At 40.2% G+C, this 20,310-nt stretch overlaps 2 long non-coding RNA genes across 6 annotated transcripts in view; both read right to left on the bottom strand.

Moving 5' to 3' along the window:
• The window catches only part of LOC139082580 (uncharacterized), a 140,543-nt gene that overhangs the window by 118,346 nt on the left and 1,887 nt on the right, over window positions 1-20,310 (bottom strand). For 4 of the 5 annotated variants that reach the window (XR_011538733.1, XR_011538737.1, XR_011538736.1 and 1 more), the window contains exon 2: window positions 3,619-3,704. This is a non-coding gene — a long non-coding RNA (uncharacterized lncRNA). Of the gene's footprint in view, window positions 1-3,618; window positions 3,705-6,313; window positions 6,542-7,177; window positions 7,359-20,310 lie in introns of those variants that run through there. The other variant, XR_011538734.1, reaches the window with a different exon arrangement.
• On the bottom strand, window positions 13,471-20,074 carry LOC139082582 (uncharacterized). Its single transcript, XR_011538739.1, has 2 exons — window positions 19,946-20,074; window positions 13,471-14,809 (listed from the first exon to the last, which is right to left on the bottom strand). It is a non-coding gene; the product is annotated as an uncharacterized lncRNA (long non-coding RNA).

The following is a 20,310-nucleotide window of genomic DNA, read 5'->3' as shown; positions in this document are numbered from 1 at the left end:
AATTAGGAAAGCTCTTGGGGGCTTGAGGTGCCCTGTGTCTGATGAGTTGGTGAGTGAAAACAGGGTGACCTCAGGGCCCACTTGCCTTCAGCCAGAGGCCTTTGCTAGTACTAGCAGCCATTGACCTTGAACTGCACCACCCTGTGCCCCTTTCGTCCTCTTCCCCCTCTCTTTCAGACTCTTTCTCCTTTCTCCTCTCTCATTGTTTCTCCCCCGACACCCCCATCTCCTTTAGGGTAGCCCTTCAAGGCGACAGCTGGGCGTGACATCCAGTTGGTTGGCTGATCTTTATCCTACCAGGCTTACCCCAGAATTTAGCACTTTCTTCTGAGGGCTGTAATCCCCGCACAAGCATCTTAGTCTTGAACATTGAGTACTCCCTTGAGAACACTGCCAAAGTTACAAGCAAAATAAGAATCTTCACCAACTCTCCCAAAAGCTAGCCTCTGGCCTGTACAACCAGCCTCCATTCTTGACGCTCTGATTGCGTCCAGCTCAGCAAGGGAACCACTGCTTTCAGCCAGTCAATCCAGATATAATGGCACTTTTAAACAACAACAAATATTGAGAAATAAGACTTTATTGTCAAAATAATTGCTGCCAGGAATCACAGGCCCAGCCCATAAAACAGGGAGTTTCAGAGAATACTTCCTATATAATAGCATGAAACCATCTGTTCCGAAGCAAACCATTTCAATCACGCCTTAATGTTCAGAGTCAATTAAATAAACTGTGGATCAAGAAAGAAAATAAGCAGCAGCCAACAAGTAATTTTCGCGATAGAACTAAAATGAATCAGAGCATTTAATTCGACATTTCCCCTAACCAGTTGTGAAAAATTATGCAGCCTCATGCATTTATCTTAGCCATAATAAAGAATATTCTTTTGTGCTTATGGAAGAAAAACTTTCTCCAGGAACGTGGTGTGCAAAAGTAACAGCCAGCTGACTCTCCCTTTGGCTGCACTGGGCAGTAGGGGCAAGAAGGTATCTTTCTCTCCCCAGCTGGCAAGATCTGGGAGCTCATTAAAAGAGCTGGGACACTGGGCAGGCACAGGCTCAGAGGAAACCTGGAGCCACCACTCTCCTACACCCAATCTAGCCCTCGCAGCCAGACTTCTTCCCAAGCGCCTCGGGCCTTTCCTTAGTCTGTGTTTTCTGACACCAGTTGTGGAAAGTGTTTGTGTTCTTGCCGGTTGAGGTTCTTGGGCCTTGTGCAAATTAGGGGGTGTCCCTGAGCATGCTGTGAGACAATTACGAAGTTACCCTATCACTGCAGGGTAGTTTTGTGAGCTTTTTTTTTGTTTTAATGTTAAATTCCAATAATCTCAGACATGTAGTAATTATATTAAGTACTTTAATACAAATATACAGAGCTTCTATGTGCTCATTCAATCTCCTGAGTATAAGATGTGTGCTCCACTCCAGGGCAGTTTAAGAGGCCTCTCTACCCCCAGGACACAGAGCACCGGGGTTTCAAGTCCCACTCAGCCAAGAGAGCCTCATAGATTAATGAGCTTTTAGCGGACAAGCGAGAAGAATGACCACCGCATGCTAGGTTTAAACAATAAGTATAAAGATATATTCTAAATGAGCAATGCAGGAACACACTCAAGAACAAAATAATAGAAGAAATAAAGAGAAAACAACCTCTCTGAGTGCTTAAAAAAAATGATCATAGCAGACATCAGTAAAATCTGGATAGTAGGTAGATATGCTTGATTCAGAAAATTTTTCTTCAAAACATGTATTTTCATCTTAACAACGATTGCCTCTGAGTAGAAGATAGTTTTCTACTTTTTATACTCCTTTAAAACTTTATCAGGTTTCAAATAATGTACGTGTAGTATTTTCATAATCAAATAATACATATGTATTGTTAAAATGCCACACTACAGGTTGCCATATTTAAAAACAATTGACATATTGGGCATAAAATACAACCCCTACAATAGGAAAACAACCAACAACAGGAAAGTGAGTGTGTGATCATTCTATGGCATCTCTGAAGAACTTCTAAACATAGCCTAATACTCCAGAGTTAGACCATCGATTGGGATGTTGGTAGAATTTCCAATATAGGACCCAGAGCGCTGGAGGAGGGCGGTTGTGTGTGGAACTCAGGACCTCAGCACTGTTCCAGGCATTTTCTCCAGCCCATATCTAGGGGTGCTAGGATGGACTAGATCTGGGGAAGGGACTCCTCACTCTCCAATGAGAACATAAGAACTCCCTAAGGAGGACATTTCTGCCATAGAAGACAACTAGGATAAAAATTCAAATTAAAACAACAAGTGTCATTTTCACTCATCCCATCAGATTGGCAAAATGGTTAATGTTTGAAAATATCAGGTGTTGGCGAGAGTTTGAGGAAATGGGTTTTCTTGTACGGTGCTGGCAGGAGTGGAAGTGGGTGTAGCCATCTGAGAGGGCAATTTGGATTACACCATTAATCCATTAAGTATGTACAAATACACATACACATACAACTCAACCATGTCAAGTGTGGGGGTGATTCCTGGAAGAGTAATGCAAACAATACTTTTCGCTCTGTCTGTAATATAACAAAAGCACAAAAATAAAGATCATGAAAATTATATTGTACAAAACTGACAATCTGCTGAAATGAGAGAATCCCAATGAGAGAATCATGGTAAGAGCTTTAGCTTACTGCCTTTTGAGAACAGGGATTAGGTAGAGGATGGAAGCCAATCAACCAATTTTGTTATATCCAGATTCACAATATTACTGTATCTACCCTACAGAAACACTCACGGATGAGTACACAATTGGTCATTGGAACACGGTTTGCAATAGAATGGAAACCACCTAAAAGTCCATGGGTAGGGGAGAGCTTAAATTACAACAGCTTCACACTATGAAGCAGGAAAAGAATGAGGCAGGTATATATGTCCAGACATTGGAATATCTCCAAGATATGGTATTAAATAAAAATTTTAAAAACAAGTTACAGAATGATAAGTACAACTGATATCATTTAGGTAAAAATTAAATATATGTACTTATCTCAATAATATGTATAAATTAATTTTTAAAGTTTTAAAATATATATATACTAAAATATATATATATTAAAGTTATAAAATATATATATATATATATAAAATGATAGCAGTAGTTACATCTAGGGAAGGAAATTGAATGAAGGAGGTCAAAAGAGACTTTACCTTGATCTGTAATGTTCTATTTTTAGAATTTACAATGAAAATGTATTCATGCATTTCCTGTGCAACTAACATAAACATTCTTTTTAAAAGAAAGAAGCTCCTAGGGAGACAGGCACAAACCCATGTGGGCTGTACCCACCAGGGAAATTCCATGTATTCATGGGTTTATTTCTGTGGTGCTTTCCTTGAGGACTCTGGAAAAAGACACATTTAGCAAAGAGTGCCAACTCTTGCTCACCTGTATTTTAATTCCTTTTTAAATTTCCCCTGGCTATCTGGTAAAGAAAGCTTCACACCTCAAGAAAGAGAAGAAGGAGGGAAAAGGAAGAGAGGGAGCAGGAGAGATGAGGGGGAGGAGGAGGAAGGTGAGATGGGGAAAGCTAGGGAGACCATACTCATCCCCAAACCCTGTATGAAAAAGGGGCACCTGCCTTAGAAGTCTGGCCCCTTGCCATCCACTTAACAGCTGTGTGAACTTGAGCAAGTGTCTTCATTTTGGGATCCTCTGTTTTCTCTTCTGCAAACAAGAGTAAGAAAATCTAGGTAAGTTGTCTAGCTTGGCATCTGGTGCATAGTAAGGAGCAAGGAAACAGTGCTTCTGACCAGGGCTATAGCGAGCCGAGAGCCTGAGGATGAGGTGCTGGCTCTTCTACACTGGAATCTGATTAATTCCATCTGATGGAGGCAGACCAAGTCCTCCCATCTGTTATTTGACAAAGAGAAGGGAAGGAGATTTCATCAGCGAACCTGAACCTTCCATCTGCAGAAACCCATAGACATAAGATTCTTCACTTCCGTAGGTTATTGTTATCATTAGACTTTGCGTTTGCAGAAGTCTGACAATTTACAAAGCACTTTCCTTTCCATTACTTAATGTGATTCTCACAACAGCTTGGTCAGGTTATCAGGGAAGACAATATTTGCATTTCCAGAGGAGGAAATTAAGGCTCAGAGAAGCTAGGTGACTTGCCAGGATCACTTAGGAGCACAGCTAGGATTCAGACTCAGTTCCATGTGGTTACAAAGCCTGTTCTACTTCCACTGCACCTGTGTCTCTTACTACTGGTCGTTCAATAACATGAGCAAAGAATCCAGGAGGAAAGGGCAAGGGAGAGGGTAGGAGTGTCGGGGAGGGGCTAAAGGACCATCTTGGCTGAGTTGTCTCCCACTACCAGTTTACCACAGTATCTGCTTTTGCAGCTACTCCACAGAAAGGACAGTGGATACCAGCTTCCTTTGTGGGAAAATTCTCTCTCATCCACCTGTATATAATCCAAAATCATCATGCTTCAATCTCCCTCATCCGCTTCAAGATATCATTCACGTCAGACCATTGTCTGTCCTTCTTCTTGATAAAGTTTCCCTTTTCTCTAACTCTCCCCTCCTTTCCCAAACCCATGACACAGGGAAATTTTTATCTTCATATTCGTTTGGGCACATTCTGAGTCCTTGGAGAATATTCTGAGACCGTGTTCTATCCATGAATCATTTTTTCCAAGATCCCCTTTTTGTGTCAGAAGCAGATCGCCCCTTCATCTTTGGGGGATTAAACTAGATTTTCCTTCTCCCTATGTGTGAAGTGAACTGTGACCACTTGGCTTATGTGGCTTTCTTCCTGGCCAGCAACAAAAGAGAGAATTTGATGAGGAAAATCATTTGGACCCGTTTTCAACAACCCGGTGAAAAGTTTCAAGATTTGTATATTCTCAGATACAGTAAACACGCAGACGAAGGAAAAAAAGGAAGGAGAAAGAGAAGAAAGAAAACAAAACAAAACAGAAAGAATCTCTTTTATATCAGGAATTGTTGACATTTTAAAAACAATGTATTTTTTCCGCCTGCGAACCTTAAGCAATGCATCCCAATCAGGACCTATAAAAGTCAGCCCAGAGTCGCATTTCCGTAGTGTCTCTCTGCTTCAATGACATGCTAAAGTAGTTATAAGTCCTTTGTCTGAAAGATGGGAAGGAAAGACAAATTTCTCATCCAGGCGACTTGGATAAGAGAGGGAGCCAAATACCATAATGTCTTCATAAGCCCTTCAACAAGATTACTTCAGAGACTGGCTTTCACTGCCAAAGCGAAGTAAAGAACTAAAGCAGTGTGCTGCATAAATTAGATGAACTTGGCCCAATTTCATCAAAAAATCGAGAATTTGAAGATTTGGGGGGAGTAGACTTTCTTTGTGTGAGGAGTAGCCTCACTTTCCTGCTCCATTGGTCATTGGATATCAAGTTCCTCTCAAAAGTAAGTAAGTAAGCAGGTACGGACGTAGCTCACTGAGATTTCTTTTTGTTCTACAAAATGAACATGTTGACTATTAACTATATGCCAGAGACTTCGCATAAATCACCTCATTTAATTCTCATGACACTGCCGCAGGGGGAAAAAAAGTATATCAACCCTGATTTTCAATTGAGGAAACGGATGTTCCAGGAGAGCTTCACTGAGCTGCCCAAGATAGAGCCAGGGGATGACAAAGAGGATTTGAACTCAGTTCTGTCACACGCGCGTGCGCACACACACACACCATTTTCTATCGCGTGCATCAAAAAGGAAGCCCGTAAAAACTGCTGGGAAATCCATGTGTGATACAATATGAGTATACCTTTACAAAAGTTATGTGGGAGGAATTTATACTTGTGACATGAGTCGTCATGACATCATGTCATGAATTCAACCTATACATGCGTGAAATAGATTTCCCGTTCACTCTGTCTTGTAGACGTAGAAAATAGTTTAGATGACCTGGCTTAGGGAGTCACTGGTCAAATGAGAACTAAGACCAAAGGTACCTCTGTTTTTGGCTCCGTGACCTTATCTTAAACACGTTATAGCTTATCATTATAAAAAGACAACCCCTTGTCGCGGATATTGCAGACTATAGTTTTTTGGGTTTTTTTTTTTTTTTTTTTTTTGAGGAAGATTAGCCCCGAGCTAACATCTGCCGCCAATCCTCCTCTTTTTGCTGAGGAAGACTGGCCCTGACCTAACATCCGTGCCCATGTTCCTCTACTTTATATGTGGGACGCCAACCACAGCATGGCCTGCCAAGCCGCGCCATTTCCATACCCGGGATCCCAACAGGCAAACCCGGGGTCGCCGAAGCGGAAGGTGCAAACTTACCCGCTGCGCCACGGGCTTCACCTGTGGGCTGTAGTTTTTGTTGACTACTTTGTTGACCAATCAGCAAATTCCGCTTACGACAGTTGAAGAGAGCTTCCTCAGTGTAGTGGAATAGTTAAGAGGATGAACTTTACGGTCCAGCAGACTGGACGTGAATTCACGTTCTACCTCCTAACGGTCACGGGCCCAGGACAAATTATCTAATCTCTGGGATGTCCATTTCCTCACCTGAAATGTGAGGATAACAAAAGTATCTACTTCACTGGCTTACTGTGAGGATGAGCTAATACATATAAACCACTCGTTCATGATACCTGACGTGTTTTAGTGCACGCTCAGACAAAAAAAATATATAAATTTTTTTAAAAACTTGGACACTGGACATACCCTCTTAAAACTAAACCTGAGTATTAAAATTATTCTTCCAGAAAATGTAATCTCTCAGGAATAGTATGCCTTGAGTATAGACAAAACTACAGAGTTGAAATTGAAGTTAATTTTTATATTCATCATTTCCCTTTCAGAAAATTCAACATATAAATCACCAAAACAAAGCACCAGTCATCCTGTATTACATAACATTAAAGGAGAAATATTTTCCTCCTCTTCATACAACTGCGTCACAAAGTTAATATTTAAATCTGACAGATACTAGTCAGCATTTTTCCTGTTTCCACTTTTGCTCTATTAAATCCTCTGTCTGAAATTATTATATAATCAGAGATCAATCTTATATTGCTCCTCTCTCTAAGAATGGATAGCAATAACTTTTAAGTATTCCTTCCATAATTTCCTTCGGCATAATTAGAATAATTTTATTGAGCTTTAGTAATTGGACAAAGTTACAAAATATAATATACTTACCATTAGTATATCCTGTAAACATAAATTATGAAATGAATGAATGAAGAGAAGGGACTAAATGAGTAAATATATAAATAACGTTAAGTGGCCTTTGGCAGCGCTCTCGCCGGAGCAAAAACAAGTTTTCACCGATGAAACAAAGACCATTAGCGCCACCTGGAGGCTAGAGTCTATTCGCAACTAAGGAAGATGTGAACCGCGGGAAAACGTTATCAGCGCTGAAACGGGCAGCAGAGATGGTCTAGCCCTGTATGGTCCTAAACGTTAGCTCACATGTGGTTGTGGAGCACTTGAAATGTGGCTAGTCCAAATCGAGATGTACTGTAAGTGTAAAACACACACCAGATATCGAAGACTTAATATGGAAAAAAGAATGTAAAATATCTCATTCATAATTTTTCTATTGATGACATGTTAAAATAGCTTTGATTATATGAGGTTAAATTAAATATGTTATTACAATTAATTTTACCTTCATATTTTTACCTTTTAATATGGCTTCTAGAAATTTAAAATTGCATGTGTAGCTCACGTTATCTTTTATTTGGACAATGCTGATCTCCCCCTTGCCGCTTAGACCAGCAGCATTCCCAAGTATTAGTTACCCGAGAGCTTGTTAGCAATGCAGAATCCCAGGCCCCATCTCCAACCTACTGAACAAGAATCTGCATTCTGGGGCCGGCCCGTAGCCAAGCAGTTAAGTTCACGCGCTCCACTTAGGCGGCCCAGGGTTTCACCGGTTCGGATCTTCGGAGCGGACATAGCACCATTCATCAGGCCATGCTGAGGCAGCATCCCACGTGCCACAACTAGAAGGACCCACAACTAGAACATACAACTATGTACTGGGGGGCTTTAGGGAGAAGAAGGAAAAAATTTTTAAATAATACAATTTAAAAATTTAAAAAAAGAATTAAAAATTTTTTAAAAGAAGCAAACTGCATTCTAGCAAAATCCCCAGGTGACTGGTATGTATATGAAGTTTGAGATTTGCTCATGTAATCCAAGCCCTTTGTTTTAAAATAGGGTAAACTGAGACCCACAGCAGTAACGTGGCTTGTTCATGGTTATCTAGCTGGTTGCCCCGAAGCCTGGCTCCCCAGTGGTCTTGAAACTGCCCAGTACCCCGCCCCACACTGCATTCTCCCACAGACCCTTCCATCTCTTAGAGCAAAAATAAAACAGCCCGCTGCTTCACTAGCAAAGAGCAAAACATATTATTGTAAATATATAAGGAAATATGTCCTCAGGGATATTTATAACAGAATTCTAGGGTATTCTTTAACACTCGTGCAAGTAAGTCACTCCATAAAAACACAGAAAACCTGTGCTTTTGAAACTATTCCCACAAATAACATCCTTGGACCATGAAAAAAGCCTGGAGTTTGGAGCCAATAGTGTGCATTCCAATCACTGAGTCAGTGAAAACAATTTAAAGGAAACTAATTCCTTTAGGATAAGGAAGAAGGTGAAAGAAGGAATTTCAGTTTTGTAACCCAGTTCCTAGAGGGAGGGTCTTATTCATTCTTTGAACGTCCAGTTTCTCACAATATGTTTAGCACATAGAGGGCTTTGAATAAATATGTGTTGAATGAACAGATCGGTTTCTGTTGATTAGATTCTATATCTCAGGAAATGTTCCCTTCTTTACATTGTCTGGTAACAATGTAAAGAAATTCAGGAAAACGCTTAAGTAGGAGCCATAGCTATAATTAGTCATACTTTTATGTCAAAATCCCTTTGTAATTAAGCACATTGTTATGAGAAAATTCAAATATGTACTAACTTTGGTCATGAGAATATAATCCATTGCATAGGAAGAGGAGGTTCCAGGTAAAATAAGATAATATTTAATTATTCCAAGTAATTCCAAGGAGGAGAAGTTGTTAAAATATCTTCTCTCGTTTTTGTAAAAATTTTTACTAAGACATTAATTGAGCCTAATCAATATCCAGAGTACTGTGCCTATGGCCCAAATGTTTCTCTCACAAAAGATCACTTTTTTGTATGCCAACTGGAAAATGTAGATTTAACTTAGGAAAGTAATTTCTGTGTTATATGAATTGAATATACTGAGTAGAATAGGAAGCACATTAATGAAAGAATTTTTTCAAATGATGTAAGTCATATAGGAAGGAAAGTTTAACTCCCACTCTCTTCCTTTCGATTGTCCCATTTCCTCATGTTTTATCCATTACTCATGTCAGGTTTTGTTATTAACCTAAATAAAATAATAGGACATCAATCCTGCTTGTTATATACAATAATGTATAGATGGCTGTTGCATATAATTATTGGAATGGTAATAATAATAGAAATCATAGGCAACAATATTAATTTATATATCATTAATTTGGCAATGAACTATGCACTGCCTTATAACATTTCTTCTACTGAGGTCTTGAATAAATATGGAATGATTCAATCATTCATTCAACAATATTCATTGAGTACCTGTAAGCCAGACACTTAGCCTGACACAGTCACTAGGAAAACAGCAGGGAGCATAGATTCTCATGGAAGAGACAAACAATAAACACATAAATGGTGAAATACATGGTAGGTCCGATTGTAAAGAGTGATGTGGAGAATATTAGGGGGGAAATGCAAAGGGGAGGGGTACTATTTTATAAAGGGTGATCTCTCTTAATTTTCAGTGGGAACCTGAAAGAAGTGATGGGGGAGGTCATGCAGATAGCTCGGGGAGAGCTGCTGGTCAAAGGACAAAGGCCATAACGTAGGAGCATGCTTAGTGGGTTAAGGAGCAACTTGGAGGCCAGTGTGGAGAGTGGAGTGAACATGGGCAAGACTAGGAGGAGAGAGGGAGCAGGGGCCAGATCAGGTAGGAGGACCATGTTCAGACTTCGGATGTTCCTCTAAATAGGAGGAAAAGCCTTTAGAGGGTTTAGCAGAGACGTGGTGTGATCTGACCTAACCTTTAGAAAGAACCAGTCAAGCCACTGTGTTTGAAATAGACCTTAGGGACCAAGGCAGAAGCGGCAGTTAGAAGATTATTATAATAGTCCAGGCAAGAAATGACGATGACTTGGACCAGGATGATAGAGGTGGAGATAACGAAATGGTATAAAATTCTAGGCATATATTGAAGGTAACACTAGCAGGATTTTCAGGTGGATTAAATGTGGTATATGAGAAGACAAGATAAGACTTCAAGTGTTTTGAGCAAGGGAGACACCAGTTCCTGGGAAAACTGAAACATGAGTAGATCTGGTTTAGGGGAGAGGGAGGGAGGGAAGATCAGAGATTGCTTTTAGAGATGAATTTAAGATGGCTTTTAAATATTCACTTTTTAAAATTAGATACACTAGAACAGATTCAAGGGAAAGGTTGAGGCTGGAGTCCTTGGCATTGTTTCAGTCCCCAAGACATGAGATCACCAAAGAAGTGAGTGGAGGAAATGGAATCAAGAAGAGTTTCAGGACTGAGCCTTGGAATATCCAACACTGAAAGGGGCTGATTGTTGTTTAACTGTTTAGAAGTTTAGTGTTGTCGTCCCCCAACCAAAACGCTAGCTCCTTGAGGCTACGGCCTAGTCTTTGCATTCCTCACTACTCACTTTGCCCATGGTAGGTGCTCAATAAACATTTGGTGAAGGAGTGAATAAATGAATGTACCAGGTATTCATTGAAGGAGTTACCAAGATAAAGGAAGAAAAAGTATGGGGGAACATATCTGGCATCCCCCTCCAGTCCCATCCCTCACTCCTCCCCATGCAAGAAAGAATGACTTATTGCTTGATGAATTTGTGAAAGGAAACTGAGATGGCAGGCTCAGCAGATCCTGGGATCTTGCTTTTCCCAGAGGAGAGGTCTGGAATTCTAAGTAAGATTGCCATTTGGGGGCTAGGAGAGGGAGAGAGGGTGATCAATTATCCTTCCTCACACCTCAGTGTATTGTTATGTGGTCTTTTGTGACTGGATTATTTCACTTAGCATACTGTTTTCAAGGTTCATCCGTGTTGTAGCACATGTTGGTCCTTCATTCCTTCTTATGGCCTAATATTATTCCATTGTATATACCATTGTATATACCATTCCATTGTGTATACCACGTTTTGTTTATCCATTTGTCAGGTGATAGACATTTGCATGGTTTCCACCATTGGCTATATGAATAATGATGCTATGAACATTCACGTACAAGTTTTTGTGTGGAGGTGTTTTCAATTCTTGTGGTTACACATCTAGGAGTGGAATTGCTAGGTCAAATTGTACCTCAATGTTTAACTTTTTGAGGAACTTCCAGGCTGTTTTTCAAGGTAGATGCACCATTTTATATTCCCACCAGTAGTGTATGAGGGTTCTGATTTCGCCACAACACTTGTTACTGTTTGATTATAGTCGTCCTACTGGGTGTGAAGTTGTATCTCATTGAGGTTTTGATTTGCATTTCCCTGATGGATAACAATGTTGAGGATCTTTTGACGTACTTATTGGCCATTTGTATATTTTTCTTTATTCCTTGTCCCACCACAGACTGGTTTGGGTCCCATTTCTATTGTACTGGCTCACCTTACATTTTTAACATTAACTTGAGGCCTTACATCAAACAGGATACTTCTTATCCTTCTCCCAAACACACAGACCTTAAAAGAATTTACCACTTCATCTCATCTTGACTATCATCTAGTATTTTATTTCAACTTTCATTTTTTATACCTTACAAGTTTATCATTATTATTATTTTATGAAGTCAGTGCTTACTTAGTAATCTAAGCAAACACTCACATTTGCCAGTTACAGTGTTTACCATTATTCACTGCATCTCACTCTTTCCTTCTGGGTTCAATTTCTTTCTTCCTAAAGGACAATCTCAAAAATCTTTTTCAATAAGACCGCATGCATGATAAATTATATTTCTTTGATTTTTGTAAATTTTCTTATTCTTGAATGATGGTTGCTTTTGTATAGATTCTAATTGACATTTGCTTTAATATTTTGAAATATGATTCTATCGATTTCTGGATTCTATTATTGCCATTGTTGGTCTAATTATTACTCTTCTAGGTAATTTGTCTTTCTTTTCTGGCTGCATTTAAGATTTGTGTGTGTGTTTTGTCTTCATTGTTTATTTTTACTTCTGTGTCTAGATGTCTATTTTTACTTATTCTGCTCAAGTTTCATTATGTTTCTTAAATATGAAGATTCACAATTTTAATTAGATTGGAAAAATTCCCAAACGCTACCTTTTCAAACTTTATTTGTTCTGCATTTTCTTTTCTTTCCTTCTGGCATCCTATTGGTTATATGCTGACTCTCTCCCTTCCTCCTCTTTGTGTCTTATCTTCTCTCATTTTCCATCTTTATCAATTTTTGCTGCTTTCTGGGTATCTACCATAGATTTAGCTTCCAAGTGTCTTTTCAGCCATTTCTAACTGGCTATTCAACTACATTTTTCCTTTGCTAAAAGTTCTATTTGGTTCTCTAAAACTTGCCTGGTCTTTTCCTAATAATGCACTCTTTCTAGAGTTTTGATTCCTTCTATTGTGCTTTTGATCATACTTATTTTATCTCTCTCAGACTAATTCAATTATCTCAATTTCTTAGTGTTCTGTATTCCTGATTTTTGTCACTCATAATAGATGGGTGCTATATGAGTTCTATACCTTTCTAAGAACTCATCTTTAGTGCTAGTTCTTTTTCTCTGACAATCGCTTCTAAGTGGTTTGGCATTGGCTTGCACCAGGCAGAAGTATCAAAAGCTTAGACTGATGTTTATGCTATTTTCTCAGCTGAGAAAGACAACTAAAGATAAAGATAGAAGCAGTGACCCGGACATTGGATCTGAAGTAAACACTAGAAAGCAGACAGGTTGGTATTTTCCCCCCACCTAAATACCAACCTTCCACAGACAAGGCTTTTTTTCATCTGCCTTTGCCAGTGTGTAGATTTTTTATTTTCGAATCCATCTTTATACATTTTCACCATAGAAGGCTATAGAGAAATTTTATAAACTACTTATTGTTGATGTGGGATGTAGACGGTAGCATCAGGCTGTCACTCCTTCCATAACAAATAGAAAAATAGAAGCAAAAACAAAAATCATATTTTAAGACACTGAAAGACTGTAGAAACAAAGTCTAAGGGAGTTAAATTTCAGAGAAGGAAAGTCCTTCCTAGGAAATTGGCAGTCGTTTCTCTCCTGTCACCTTAATTCCACAAGGGAATTAAGCTAGAAATCAATAACAGAAAGATTACTGGAAAAATCCAAAAATATGTGGAGATTAAACAACACACATCTAAATAAATAACACATGGGCCAAGGAAGAAATCTCAAGGGAAATTTTTAAATATTTTGAACTAAATGAAAATGAAAACACAACTTAAAATTTGTGGGACGCAGCAAAAGCAGTGCTTAGAGGGAAATTTATAGGCTTGAATGCATATATTAGGAAACAAGAAAGACCTAAAATCAATCATCTAAGCTTTCACCTAAGAAAACTGGACAAAGAAGAGCAAATTAAACTCCAGGTAGGGAGAAGAAAATAAATTATAAGAAATTGAAAACAAGAAATTAATAGAGAAAATCAACAAAGCCAAAAGTTGGTTCTTTGAAAAGATTAATAAAACCAATAAGCCTCTAGCCAAGCTAAGAAAAAAAGAGAACACAAATTGCTAATATCAGAAATTAAAGAAGGTACCTCACTTCAGATCCCATTAAACGGGACATTAAAAGGATGATAAAGGAGTATATGAGAGCTCTCTAGACTTTCTGATCATTTCTCTGTAAACCTAAAGCTGCTCTAAAAAAAATTATCTATTCATTTTTTTAAAAAACCAGAGACATGTCCTATTGGCAGGGTTGAGAGTGGAAGGGTGGGCGAAAGGAGATTCTTCTTGATGAATGGGGAATAGGGCATATGGTAACAAAAAGTGCTGGTACTTGAATAATCTATTGAATGAATAAGTACTATCTCCAAATAAGGTCACATTCTGAGGTATTGGGGGTTAGGACTCCAACGTATGAATTTTTATGGGACACAATTCAACCCATGACATGGAAGAAGGAATGGTGGGCATATGGCAAAGCTGGACTTAGGTCAGGAAAGGCATTGACCTAGAGCAGCTGAAAGCAAAGAGGCCAAGGGGAGAGGGTGGGAAGCCATGGACCCCAGTCTCAGTTACAGGGAAATAAAGCTAAAGTGGGCCTTCAGAAGACTCAGGCAGAATGCTGACAAGACCTAGCTGAGGAGGAGCAGGCCCAACAGCTGTGCCGAGCTTTATGCCAGGGCTGGGACAGTCAGATTAAAGTCACCTGCTCAGGCTTGACTAGCAGAAAAGAAGTAAGGACAGGTGCAGCCATCAGCGTGACCACAAGTGCATTGAGGGCACCCCAGTGATCTTTTCTGTGAAGCAGGTATTCAGATCACCTGCTGAAAGAGAAGGGTGATTGGGCAAAGTGCCAGGTGATTTGGATGGAGAAAGTTGCGAAGACCTAAAGCAGAGTGATGGGCTTAGTATTTGACGGGCAGCAAATTAGAGGACTGTCGTGGGGCTTGTGTTGTCCAGCTGAGTTCAGCAGGCATAACCCGGTAGTAAGCCACTCTTGCACAGTGGCTCTGCTAGGAGGTAGATGGCTGGACTCACACAGGGTTGAGGATTTGCAGGGCCACTGCAAGAGAAAGGAGGGAATGAGAACTGGTGAGTGTGGAATGGAAAGTAGAGAAAAGCAACGATAGAGCATGAATTCAGGCTGGGAAGGAAAAGCAGCAAAGCATACATCTCAAAAGCATTCACTTGTCACTCTCTGCTGCCACAGGTTTCAATTAGGCCCACAACTAAACCTTTCCAAAAGCTTCTAACTGCTCTCCTGTCTTTCCTCTTGCTCACCCTGTCCCCATCCATTCTCCACTCTGCTGCCAAAATGAGCTGAAAGGTCTAACCACGCTACTCCCCTGTTTAAATTCACTCACTGTCCACCTGTCCCACGGCCTAAACAGAGCAGACGCAATGTGCTGTACACCAAGGTATCTGCTCAGCAGGGGAACCCAAATCATGGAGACCAAGAAGCAGTGATGTCAAATCAGAGATGCTCGCAGCTGCTGTTAACACTCCATCTGCTTATAAAGGCTCAACAAAGCAACTTCTTTCAGAGTGGGATTCGATGCACCACCATCAAAATAGGACTTTGTTGGTGCCATTCCCTTAATCTAGAGGGTTCTCTTTCCCTTTTAGCTCTCCCTCTTTTAGGGACTCCCACCATCCTTCAAGATCCAGCTTCCTTCAGGAAGTCTTCCCTGACCACACCAGTTAGAAACGACCCCTCCATACTCTCCATTTAGCCTTTATTCTCTACTTCATTGTGGTTATTTTTTCAAATGTACCTGAAATCAGCATTTTTGAACACCTGTATGACACGTGATGTGTAAGGTGCACTCATTTAGATGAGTTGTATTGGATCTCCTTTAGGAAGATTATATCAGGTGCAGGGTACAGAGGAGGAGAAAGCAGGCGGCTTATCAAGGATGTATCTGTGCACAGAGCTTTCTGTACGTAACATCCCTCAACCTGCACAGCATCCCTGCGAGATGGCTTCTATTTTAGAGGTGAAACTAAACCCAGATAGGGTCACGCAGTTCACTGTAAGTGGTAGAGCAGCCAGTCTAACCAAAATGAGTCAACCTCCAAAGCCCCTGGGCTTTCCACTCTGATATGCTACCCTAGGAGCCTATGATCTTGGCCCCATGGACCCCTCCCCATAGCTAATCCTATAACACCTTATACATGGTGGACGCTCAGTAAGTTTGTTCACTAATTCACACTTTCATTCAATCATTCCACAGATATTTACTGGGCACCTCCTACGTAACGAGGCACTGTTCTAGGAGCTGCAGATAGACTAGAAAGCAAAATGGCAAAAATCTTGGCCTTTATGGTATTTACACTCTCATAGGGACAATAAAACAAAAAATGAATGCATATGGCATAGCACGTAGTGGCCAGGGTGATGGAGAAATAGAAAGGGAGTGTGGGAAGTGGGAGGAGGTTGCTACTGTAAATTGAAAGATTGGGAAAATCCTCACAACAATGAAGGAGGGAGCCATTCACTTATCTAGAGGAAGAACATGGCCCGTGGAGGAAACAGTCCATACAGAAGGCATGGGAGGTGGTGTGTCTGAGTAATCACTAGGCCAGTGTTATGGACTAGTGTATGCACCCCGCCTAAATTCATAGGTTGAAGCTGTAACCCTCCAGTGTGGCTGTATTTGGAGTAAGGGAGTAATTAAGCTTCAACAAAGTCATAAAGGCGGGGCCCTGAATCTGATAAGATTAGTGTCCTTATAAAAAGAGACATCGGAGAGCTCAATTGCTTGAGCCCTCTCTCCCCAGTACACAAAAAAGGAAAAGTTATTTGAGGACACAGCGAGAAGGCAGCTGTCTATAAGCCAAGAAGAGAGATCTCATCAGAAACCGATCCTCCTGGATCTTGATCTGGAACTTTGAGCCTCCAGAATGGTGAGAAAGCGAATTTCTGTTGGTTCAGCCAGTCTGCGGTATTTTGTTATGGCAGCCCCAGCAGACTAATACAGCCAATGCAGCAAAGAGGGAGATGAGCAAAAAAGAGGAGAGGGACTCAGAGAGATGGAGTGGGAAGGGGTGTTACTTGGTTTGCAGAACGTGTAGCTGGCACCTCGTAGGTCACTGCAGTGATCTGGCTTTCACTCAGAGTGAAGCGGCTCCCAGTGGGGAGTTTTGAGCAGACGAGTAACATGATTTACCTAAGTTTTTAACAGGATTACTCTGGCTACCGTGTTGGGAATAGACTGTAAGGGGGACAAGGGATAGAAGTAGGGACACTAGTTAGGAGGTTATGGCAATAACACAGTAGAGAGATAAGAGAGTCTTGGACCAGGGTGGTAGGAATGAGGTGTTATGAAATAGCTGGATTATGAATATACTTTTCTAACATTTTTTATTGTGAAATACAATAAACATACATAAAAGTGCATAAAACATAAATGTACAGCATAACATTGATTATAAAGTAAACGCCTATGTAGCATGACACAGGTCGATAAATAGAACATGGCCAGGACCCCAGAAGTCTCTCATATAGAATCTCTTACAAACACAAACTTCTTTCCCTTGTCAGTGACCTGCCTTTAAAAATAATCATTTTCTTGCTACTCTTTCCTGCTTTTGAACCTTATGTAAGTAGAATTATACAGCGTGTACTCTTGTGTCTTGACTTTTCCCACCCAGGACTGTGTTTGTGAGCTTCACCCATGTCATATGGAGCTGTAGCGGGTTCATCTTAATCATTCTAGAGTATTGGATGGTCTGACCAGCTCACTGCATTTACTTTTGTCAACAAACGTTTGGGTTGTTTCCAATTTTGAACTACTATGAATGTCCTTTGAATACTCTTGTCTATGTGTTCTTGTACACACGCATGTGCATTTCTCTAACATACACCCAGGAGTGGAACTGGAAGTCAGAGAACGTGGGTCTTCCACTTGCCTAGACAATGCCAACCTGTTTTCTAAAGCGACTGGAATGATTTATCCTGCCTCAGCAGAGTTCAATGGTTCCAGTTGCTCTAGAACTTTAACACTTGGTATTTTAGTCTTTTCAGTTGTAGCCATTCTGATGTAAGATTGTATTCCATTATGGTTTCAATTTGCAATTCCCTGATTATTAATGTGATTGGTCACTTTTTTGTACGTTTGTTGGTAATCTGAATATCTCTTTGGGGAAGTGCCTGTTCAAGTCTTTTGCCCATTTTTCTATCCAGTTGTGTCTACGCAAAATAACCGACAACCATTCTATAGATAAGAGAAATAAGGCGAGTTCATTATGAGTCAGAGTGAGGATTATAACCCTGGAAGGCCTTAGAAAGTATTCTGAAGAAGTGTGGTTTTCAGGACAGTCTTATATATTTTTAGAACAAAGAACGTACATTAAACACACCCAAGATACATTTCAAAGTTTCAAAGAGGTATTCAGTTGCAAATTAGCAGGTCAACAGGACCCTGATGTCACCAAAGGGACTAATCCAGGCGTTACCAATAGGGCATAGGAGGGGCAGTATGCATTCTTATCTTAAGAGAGTGCATTCTTTACTTTAATGGTTAAAGCTAATGTACAATGTATGTTTGACAGGCCATAAATCAGGATTTTTTTAGTTCAAGTCGAATCAGTTTTAAACCTGAGTAGTTACTCCATATCCTTCAGTATTTGAAAAGCTCTTGACAGTGTCTTGTCTTTTTTAATTACTAATTTGCAGGATATTAAGCCTTTATTGGTTATACGTGTAGCCAATACCTTTCCCTGTTCTGTGCCTTGTATTTTACTCAATAGTGTCTTTTGATGAAGAGAAGGTCAGGGAACCACACCACCCATGTGTCGGTTGTCATACTGTGGCAGCTGCATGTGGCTGTGATGCTGAAAGCTAAGCCACCAGTATTTCAAATACCAGCAGGATCACCCATGGAGGACAGGTTTCAGGAGAGCTTCCAGACTAAGACAGACTAGGGAGAAGGACCTAGCCACCCACTTCCAAAAAACTTGGCCATGAAAACCCTGTGAATAGCAGTGGAGCATTGTCTGATACAGTGCTGGAAGGTGAGCCAATAGCATAGAAAGACCCAGCAGGGTTCCACTCTGCTGTGCACAGGGACGCTAGGAGTGGGAATTAACTTGATGGCACTAACAACAAACTTCTGTATAAATTTGAAAATCAGCTTGTTAAGTGCCACAAAAAGTTGGAGTTTCATTGGGATTACATTTATTCTATAAATCAGTTTGGGGAGAATTGTCATCTTAAACATATGGAGTCTTCCAATCTGTGAGCTTAGTATGTCTCTCCTTTTAAATATCTTTAAATGTCTTCTTTAATATCAATAACATCTTATTTTCTTTGAAGATTTATGCATCTTTTATTAGATTTATTCCTGGACACATAATATTTTAAACCATTGAAAATGGTATCTTTAAAACATTTCTTTTCTGTTTGTTGCTGGGAAATAGAAATGATCGATATTTACAAATTGATTTTTGTATCCAGCAACCTTACCAAACTCTCCTATTAGTTCTAATATCTTATCTACGGATTCTATTGGAGTTTATATTGTCTTCAGATAATGACAGTTTGTTTCTTACTTTGAAGTCCTTAGACCTTTTATTTCTTTCTTATTTATTGAGCTGGCTAGGACCTTCAGTAAAGCACCGACTCCAAAGGTGATTGAATTTTGGATTCATATTTTGAAAGTAGAGCCAATAAAATTTGCTGACAGATTGTACTTAGGCTGTGAGAGGAAGAGAGGAATCAAGGCTAAGTTCAATGTTTTTGGCCTGAACAATTGGAAAAATGGCATTGTCATTTACTGTAGGCAAGGCCAGAGGTTTGTGGATCGCATACCGCTGGTAATTAAATGAAGCAAGACAAAAACTGATGGATACTTATTGGCAATGATCTCTCTAACAGACTTTAGCCTGGTTTTCCACTTTTGAAATAACTCATTCCTGTAAGGATTTAAACATTTACAAATGCTCTCAGCCGGGTTTGACTTGGGGCTTCCTGTTCAGCCACTGCCCTCTACAGGGGGCTTGTCTGAACAGGAGCTGTGCACTCTGATTAAAATCCACATCAAAAAGTATGGGACAATTTTTTCCCTCCAGCCTCAATCTTTCCGGTTTCCACTGCACACACACACACTCCCCTGTCTTGTTTTACAATCTTTCCCCAGATGAAATAACTACAAGAGAACCTCCCACCCAGGACGCTTGGTCCCTGCAATGCACTTACACACAGCTTGTCTGGAAAGATGTCCTAGAAAGGTCAGCTGCATTTTTGTGGGGTTAACCTAAGGACAATGAAGAAACAGTGACAGGGTGACTCCTGCAGAAGAGATCCTGGGTCATACAAAAAGGCCTCATTGTCCTTGCTGAAAGGCCAATTTAACCGTCCTTTGTCACATGGCTCTCAAGTCACTGGTAAAGCCTTATGTGTCCCTACGCAAAGAAGCAAAACTCTAAAAAGCTGGCACATTTAACAATCCAAAGGATTGCTGAAACTACTCGTGGTTCCCTGATGTTTATTCAACACACACGTAAGGTATCTCACTCGGGTAAGGGCTACGACTCCCCCTTCTCTCACCTGCCTCCCAATCT

Source organism: Equus przewalskii, chromosome 3, assembly GCF_037783145.1.
Source record: "Equus przewalskii isolate Varuska chromosome 3, EquPr2, whole genome shotgun sequence".
NCBI lineage: Eukaryota > Metazoa > Chordata > Mammalia > Perissodactyla > Equidae > Equus > Equus przewalskii.
The sequence above is the reverse complement of the archived record's forward strand: the minus strand, read 5'-3'. Positions and strand labels throughout refer to the sequence as shown.